This window comes from Pipistrellus kuhlii, unplaced genomic scaffold, assembly GCF_014108245.1.
Source record: "Pipistrellus kuhlii isolate mPipKuh1 unplaced genomic scaffold, mPipKuh1.p scaffold_m20_p_15, whole genome shotgun sequence".
In the NCBI taxonomy this organism is placed as follows: Eukaryota; Metazoa; Chordata; class Mammalia; order Chiroptera; family Vespertilionidae; genus Pipistrellus; species Pipistrellus kuhlii.
The window spans coordinates 42,433,657-42,442,515 of NW_023425460.1; positions in this window are offsets into that span (position 1 = coordinate 42,433,657).

Sequence of the window (8,859 nt, forward strand, 5' to 3'; positions counted from 1 at the left end):
AATAGATCCAGAGACAGAGAAGTATCTGTCAGACCATCAAACTTCAGAGGGAAGGTAGGGGAGGGTGAGGGGAAGGGGAAGAGGTCAACCAAAGGACTTGTATGCATGCACATAAGCCTAACAACAGGGGGGTGAGGGCATGGGGGGGGATAGGAGGGGTAATGGGGGAATAAGGACACACATGTAACACCTTAATCAATAAAGAAATTAAAAATAAAAGATTTGTGGAACACCCAGTTTTTGCTGATTACAAGGAAAAGGCTAGAGAAGGAAAGCCCACCATGTTCGCTGCCATCAGGGGTTAATGTTTGGAGGTACATTCTTTCTGCCTGTATTCAATATGTGCACGTCTCGTTGGTACCAACTGAGATTGTACCATGTGGCACCTTCCTTTTTTTTAGTTAATCACATATCCCTCTCCCACCCCACTGAATCTGTGGAATCAGTTTTTGGCATTTTCACAGCGGCATACGATCCTCCAAATGCATTCTCAGTTCTCAGATGCTGAAGTCACATCCCAAGATGGGCTGGTCACTCTTTAGCCTGGATGACCACTCGCAGGAGGCCGTCTCTGAAGCCACCTCGGGGTGCCCAGAGCACAGGATGAGCAGCCCACCCACCTCTGCCAGCCGGGGCATTTCTTGACATGTGATTGGGTCAGAACGTGGAGCAGAAGGGAGAGTGTGAAGAATAGGATCGTGGCTTCAAGGGGGAGTCTCCATCTGTCCTCCCTGGTTTCAGAGCTAATTATTGTGGATGCGATGGCTCAGCATTCATTCCTCATATAGTTCCCTCAAGAAATAAACATGCAGTCCACCAATTACTTTATCTCTTTTTTAGGGAGACTTTCCTTAATTGCAAAAGGATCTAAAAATACAATTGGCCTACTTGATGTGTGCAATAGCTTGTTTAGAAAGTTAGGCTGGGAGGGGAAAAGCAATTAAGCTGTCAAAATAGAATTGTTTCTCATATTTAATGCAAAGTGGCTCGTTCCCATTTACTTTTCCTGGTTTTGGAGTTAAAAGCAGAGAAGGTTACCAGGACAACTGCTAGTTACGAGATGAAGACATTCGGCTCCGAGCGTGGGCCGCTGCTCTCAGAACCGCTTTGCTTTGGGAACACAATCTGATGCTCACTTTCTGAGGGGCCTGGAGCAGAGAATTAGCCACTTTGGGGCACCGTGGGCCACTGTTCTTGAAGAAGTACACTCTGGAGTTGAGTCTATGGAGAGGGCCCTGCTCCCCAGACCTTCTCCTCCAACTTCCCGATCCTATCCATCACGGGCAGGGGTTACCAACGCCATTCCCACAGCCTGGAGGAAAGGCAGAAAAACTGGCCACAAAAGGCCCAGCAGAAACCTGGAGAAGATGTAAAGATGGTGGTAATTGGAAGGAGGAGTGTTGACCTGAGCACCCACTGGAGGAGGCAAGACCGGCCTCCCTGCCCTAGTGGGAGTGAACATGGCCCCTCCCCACACACTCAGACATCCCCTTGGCTCCTTGTAGTGGGCCCAAAGAACACACAACTGAACACGGCAAAGAGCGTCGAGATGGCTAAGACGTGGCCATGGTCCCTGTCCTGGAGGAGGGAGTGAGGACTGGCAGGGAGAGAGGCTGTATCCATTTATCAAGCCAGTTTTTTTTTTTCCATAGCACTTTCCTTTTTATTAAGAAAAAAATAATGCATGCTTCGCAGGACACAGCATCATGGAGTATTCCTGCCAAAAATGCATAACCTGAATCTAATCATAAAGAAATACCAGAAAAACCCAAGCAGAGGAACATTCTACAAAAAAGAACTGGCATTTCATCTTAAAGTTGTTGAGGCCAAGAAAAAGGTCCAGATGAAAGCAAATGGATGTACTGGTTTGGGTAAGGATTCATTCACGTGTGTAGGGATAAGGAGGTCCAATGGTAGAGGGAGAGAGAGAGGACTGGCGGGAATGTCAGATGAGTAAATGGGGTCAAATGTAATCATTCGGGGAACCTGTGTACAGGCTTCTGGAAGTTTCCTGTACTGTTGTTGCAACTTTTCTGTAAGTTTGAATTGACAAATAAAAAGTAAAAAGCAAAACAAACAAAACACCAAAAAGCTAATTTTAGAAATTGCCTCTTACAGCTGTGTGACCTTGAGCAAGCAACCGCACCCTTCTGAGCCTCGATTTCTATCTTTAAAATGGGAACATAAGAGATGCCACCAGATTATGGTGGTAACTGAGAACATCAAATGCATTTGAGGCTTATTGCAGAGTGACTAGCCCATCCTAAGTGGTTAGTGATGATACTTACTATTATGGCTGACAGCATTATCTCTAATATTTACACATATAACAGATCACATTGCTCTTGCACCCCTGAGATCATGCGTGCTGGGCCCTTTAAGTGAGTAGAACCGTTTGGATGGACACGAACACTATGCCTTTGCACACACAGCCTCTGTGGGGGAACTCTCCTGGTTCTCCGGGCCTGGGGTGGGGCCACACGGGCCCGCACAGCTCGCGTGCGTTTCCCTCGTGCTCCCCACACACCCGCTCCCCTTCGCACTTCATTACCTTTGATCCATCTGGTTATCGAGGCAAAGTTCTCCCCTCCCCTTCAGCACCACTCCCTCCTCACTGCCCACCCCAGCTCTCAGCAGCCCATAATCTTCTTATCGCACTTCATCCGTCCGCTTCTGTCTCCGGGCCCTGTGCTTTCCCCCGCTCGCTCCCATTTTCTTTTTGAAGCTCCCTCTTTCCCCCCCTGATTGTCTTCTCACTCACTTCATCACTGTAAGCCTGGCCTCTGTGAGCCTTTCTCTTCCACACCCTGGGAAGGTGTAAGAATCTCTCTCCTGGCTCTTTCCCACGCCCCGGGCTCAGCCTGCCTGGTGAGTCACACAGCTTTCCTGGCTGAAGTCCTGCTTGGATCCCACCTGAGCTGTGTGGAGTGTTAAAGGGCCAGCAGGCTACTCCTCATCCAAACAGCCACCATTGGTGCCAGCGCGCTCCCTGCCTTAGCTCATGTTGGGGCATGGCAGGTGCTACCATTGTCCTAATGGAACAAGTGACAACACGGAGGCTGGAGAGGCAAGACCCTTGGCCAAGGTTACAGACCAAATAGCTGAGCAGGGGTTCCATCCTGAGTGTGCCTGACTCCAGGCCCCTGGCTTCTAACCCGAGGCAAAGCCCCAGGGTCAGATGTTGGAACCATCCAGGGGTTGGTTCTCCCGGTCCCCTGGGCGTGCGTTGGCCATTCATGGACGTTGGGTAAGAAAGGAACGTATCTAACCTCAGAGGTGCCCTCCTCCTAAAGCCATCCCTGACGTCCTGCCTCCTCCCACCCTGTTACTTCAATCATTCGCACCTGCTTGCACGATTGTTGTTATTTACCTGTCTCGTTCCCTGCTTTTCCTGGAGGCTACTTGGCGTGTGGCATATAGTAGGAGTTTGATAAAGGGTTAGGACATAAATGATCTACTGGACCTGACGGTAAAAGTAATCCAGGGGGAAAAGTCCCACCTCCTCCTCACCCCAGTCGGCGTGATTGGATCAGCCAGAAATTCACTTTTGGGAATTCCCCAGGCCAGGCCCCATAGGTGTGTCACTCACCCAAGTCATGTAGTCTGGGGGGGTCCACACTCCTAGACTGGGGGTCAACCCTGAACAATACAGGGCTTATGAGCGAGAGAGGAAGGGGAACCACCATTGCTGTGGGCCACGGGGCCCTGAGGGAGCTGTGTGTGTATTCGGGTCAAGTTTCCTTCTAGCCCATTGGGTTTTCCCAAGGAGGACGTCATTGATGTGGCTCCATATGCAAATGATGCCAACAGCTCAGAGCAGTAAGCCAGGCCTTAGTCTTGCTAGTGCACACCACCATCTTACCTAATCCTCACCACACCTATGTGCATCATTATACCTATTTTCACAGACTAGGAAACGGAGAAGCAGAAACCAAATGACCTGCCCAAAGTCAATTAGCCAAGAAGGATGGGAGTGGAATTCAAAGCTAGCTCGGTCCAATGCAAAGCCCCACGGAAGAAACAAAGACGTGGACCTAAGAAGTCAGCCACGTTAGCCAGCCTATGGGTGCTCAGATCCCATCATCCTTAGAAAGAGGCCCCTGTGTAGGGTTGGGCAGCAGCGCGGCAGCCACCCTCGCTGGGATGTCGAAGTCTCCTCCCAAACTCAGTCCATGCAGAGGTTACTTTCTTTGCACCTGTTGTGTGCCAAGGAATGAGCAGGTCATATCAGAACAGGTTGCCCTCGGCCAACTGTGGGTTGGAGGAGGAAGTGACAGAGAAGTATGAGGACAAGGGAGCATGTCACTGCTGCTGTGAGCCCCGAGGTGAGAGGAGCAGACTCCAGGGAGGAAAGAGCCCCTGGCAAAGCTCCTGGGAGTGGGTGGCAGGTGCCGGGGGACCATGGCTCCCCGACACCACAACTTGGAGGCTTCCTGTCCAGCGAAGGGTGACACTGGGATGATGACCAACAATTTAAAGTCTTCCTTTTAACAGCTCTCCCCCGATGTACTGTGGATGGGGGCAATGATTACGGGCTCTTGCTAAGGGTAGACCAGTTTACTCAGGGTGAACTAGTGCCTCAGTTTCTGTATCTGTAAATTGGGGTCAATACTAGTCGTCCTCACATTTAGGGCTGGGCATACACAGTGACCAGTCATTAAATCAAAGCGTTACCACCACCTTCGTTCACCGTTATTTCTGTAGCCAACATCCTGGTGGGCGGAGGAAGGCTAGTTGCTTAGGAAGAACCCCAACTTCCTCTTCCTCCACCAAGCCTCTGGCAGCCCCAAGGCTCATTTCTGCCACAGCGTCCTCTTTGGCTGCCCTCTGGAATTGCAGGGTGGATTGTGTGCTCTCCACACAGGGCTCTGTGTGAGCGAGCAGAGCAAAGAGGAATGGGACCCAGAGCACCAGAAACTGGCAGCATCGCAGCCAAGAGGACTCTGGTTTTGGAAAAATTGCATCATCACAAAGGAATCAAATCTCAGCGCTGTCACTTAATAGCTGGTGACTCCAGATGCCTTATATCAGTGGTCAGCAAACCACGGCTCGCGAGCCTCAAGCGGCTCTTTGGCCCCTTGAGTGTGGCCCTTCCACAAAATACCACGGCCCGGGCAAGTCTATTTTGAAGAAGTGGAGTTAGAACACTCAAGGGGCCAAAGAGGCGCATGTGGCTCGCGAGCCGTGGGTTGCCGACCACTTCCTTATATAATTTCCATCAGCCTCGGTGTCTTATGAGCTCAGAGGGATTGCGGAGCGCCCATGGGATTTGCATGTCCGCTTGGGCATGGTACATTGCATGTGGAAAGCACTCGGTGGGGTGGCTGCTATCTGCTCCCTCCTCCCTGACACAGAAACCACATTTCTCATCTCTGCCTCTCGCTGGCTTTTCAAAACCCACTTGGCAAATTTGCAGGGCATTGGGATGTTAAGAATATTTCTTGGTAGAAATATCACAAAACACCTGATCTCATCCATCAGAGGGCTGGGGGCCTGGGTAGGGGGGTGGGGGTGAAGGGTGTAGACAGTGGGGTCGACTAACTCGGCTGGGGCTGTACAATGTGAAATTCCAGGGCGTGTCTATTAATTAAACACTTAAGTGGCACTAACAATGGACTGTAATAACTCTATGGGGCAGGTACAGTTTCTAGGAAATGTGTCCTTTTTTTTCTGGGAGAAATAAATATATAGCAAGCTTCATTTTTGAGCCCTACCCATTTGGAATTTGTTAGCTACTTGGGGGGAGGGAGGCTTCTGTGAAGTTTAGATGACATCATGAACCCAACACGCTGAACACATAGTAGGTTCCTAAGAAATAGCTGTTTCCCACCCCCTTTCCCTTTGTCTATAGAAAACGGGTTTTCTATCCCTATATACCGTATAATTAGAATGATAGGCACTTTTCAACGTGAGTAAGGCGTACATTTCAATCACTTTGGAAACACCCATTCAGGCACAATGGCGGGGCTAATTATAAATCCCTCCCTTTTGTTCATTAAGCCCGCGTCCCCGAGGACCCCCACAAAGGTGTGCTCTGTTGGACTCATTCAAGGCCCTCTGTGTTCGGCAGCCCTCCTTTGTCCTCCCGGTGTTGGGGGGCAGGCCTAGCAGGTGTCTCACAGCTCAGCTGGGTCATATCAGGTTCTTACCGAAAATGCTTAAGTTTCAGAAAACATGCTCGGCCTCACTCGGCAGCCAACTCCCCATGAGGCGAAGGCATGCCGTGAGGGGCATCATGGATGATGAGTGAGCGGTTGGATAAAATGAATCTCTCTTGAACATCGGTCCAACGTGGGGAGGCTTGGCCGCTTGCTGATGTTTAAAATGTCATTTCTCTGGACGAGGTGAGGGCTCCCCTTTGGAAGGGGCCCCTGAGGGTGCAAACGCTCCGCTGGGAACTGGGTTTGTGGCCTGGGATTGTATTCTGAGTTGTCTACTGTGACCTTGGAGAGCAAATATGCCAAATATTTCAACACCAAGTGGTATGATCCATGAAAGAAAAAAATATATAGATAAAATTAAAATTAAGAACTTCTGCTTTTAACTTAAAAAAAAAAAAAAAGCACAAATTAGCAACAACAGCAAAGCCCCACAACACATTAGGAAGGATATTTGCAAATCCCACAGCTAATAAAGGATTCATATCCAAAATTCATACAACCCTTAATAATGAGAAGACAAAGCACCCATTTTTAAAGAAATGGGCAAAATATTTTAATAAAAGCTTTGCCAAAGAAGACATAAAGTGCAAGTAAGCTTATGAAAGATGCTCAAAACCATTAGTCACTGGGAAATGCAAATTAAAACCACAATTTAGAAACTACAACACGCTTATTAAAAAGGCCAAAAAAACCCCAAAAACACCACCACCAAAACCACACACACCAACAACACTGAAAATGCCAAGTGCTGGCAGAGATATGGAAAATTTGGTCTCATCCGTCGTTAGGGGAATACACGATGATACAGGCACTTTGAAAAGACAGTTTAGCAATCCATTGTTAAATTAAACACACACTCCCCATATGACTCAGCAATTCCACTCCTCGGTATTGACCCGAGTGAAGAAAAAGCTCACGTTCACACAGACACCTGCGTGAGGATGTTCACAGGGGGCTTCTGTCATCATCACCAAAGCTGAACGCCACCCAGGCAGCCCTCGACTGTGGAGAGGGTCACCTGTGACGCATCCGCACGGTGGGCTGTTCCCTGAAGGTGTGCCCGGTGACACCACGCAGGATGTCACAGGATATCACCACGTCCCGGTGATGTGATCCCGGGAGAGCAGCACTTCACCTCCGTGGTCTTCTTCCCTCCACACCCTCAGTTTCACTGTGAGAAAACTACCAGGCAAACCCATCCTACAAAACACCAGAGACTGCTCAAAACTGTCAAGGCAGTGAAAAGCAAAGGAAGACTGAAAAATGGCTACTTTTTTTGTGGAATAGAAAAAGAAGGCATTTTGAGGTGAAATGGTGGAATCCAGATAAAGCCCAGAGCTGCATTCACAGTCATACAGGGATCTCGGTCCTTCCTGTAGACCAGGGGTGGTGGAAATTATAACATCATTCACGGGCCATACAAAATTACCCACTTAAAAATTAACCTGCTATGTTTGGTCAAACATTTAGTTAACTCACCCCTGAGGCCTTGGCAGGACCTTACAGGGCCCTGGGGCCGGACAGTCCCCACCCTGCTCAACATGGATATGCGTGGTAATGATGGTCACATGAGTGAAAACTGACACCTCATGAAGGGGTACATGGGAACTCTACACTCTTTGTGACTTTTCTGTAAATCTAAATTATTCCAACCTAAAAAGAGCATTAAAAAAAATTAGCATGCCAGGCAACAGAGAAGGCACTCGATAAATGATGACTATTGCTATTCTTTGGAGGAAAAAGCATTGGTAGAAAACGCAAATTAGCCGAAGCCGGTTTGGCTCAGTGGTAGAGCGTCGGTCTGCGGACTGAAGGGTCCCAGGTTCGATTCCGGTCAAGGGCATGTACCTTGGTTGCGGGCACATCCCCAGTAGGGGGTGTGCAAGAGGCAGCTGGTCGATGTTTCTCTCTCATCGACGTTTCTAGCTCTCTATCTCTCTCCCTTCCTCTCTATAAAAAATCAATAAAATATATTTAAAAAAAAAAAGAAAACGCAAATTACACAACTTTCACCATGTGTTGAGTAACAGTTTATGTGGTCAACGGCTCTTACACGTGTTATTTCACATATCAAGTCTCTACAGATGAGAGCTGGGAGGGACAGAGGTATGTCTGGTCCACCCACTTCCGTTTCCAGATGAAGAAATAGAAGTGGGAGAACAAGAAGCAAGAAGAGGAGAAATAATGATCATGGAAATAATGGAAATACCAGTAAGACTGTCTTAAAGAGTAATAATACACAATAATAAATGACACTCACTGGAACTCAGGCACTGTTCTCGGGGCTTCTGCCCATTACCTCACTGATAACCCTGCAGGATACGTCTTCTAATCATCTCTCTTTTCCAGAGATGGAAGCTGAGGGACAGAGAGGTTCAGTAACTCACTCAGGGTCACACAGCTGGCAAGGCTGAGCCTTGAAAAGGAGAGGAACTCGGATTCATTCAGCATCTACAGCGAAGCAGACAAGATGCCAAATGTCTCCTACACCTTCAATCATCTCATTCTTCACGGAATGCTGTGAGATCAGCACCATCATCCAAAGCCACCCACGAGGAACTCAAGGTTTACACAACTGTCCTGCCACCCAGCAGGCAGGTGGCACGTGGAATCTGAATGTGGGTCCACTGGACCCCAGCCCCGCGGGCTCTCCACCACACTCGCCACCTCTGGGCACCGGTAGAACGGACCAGCAAGA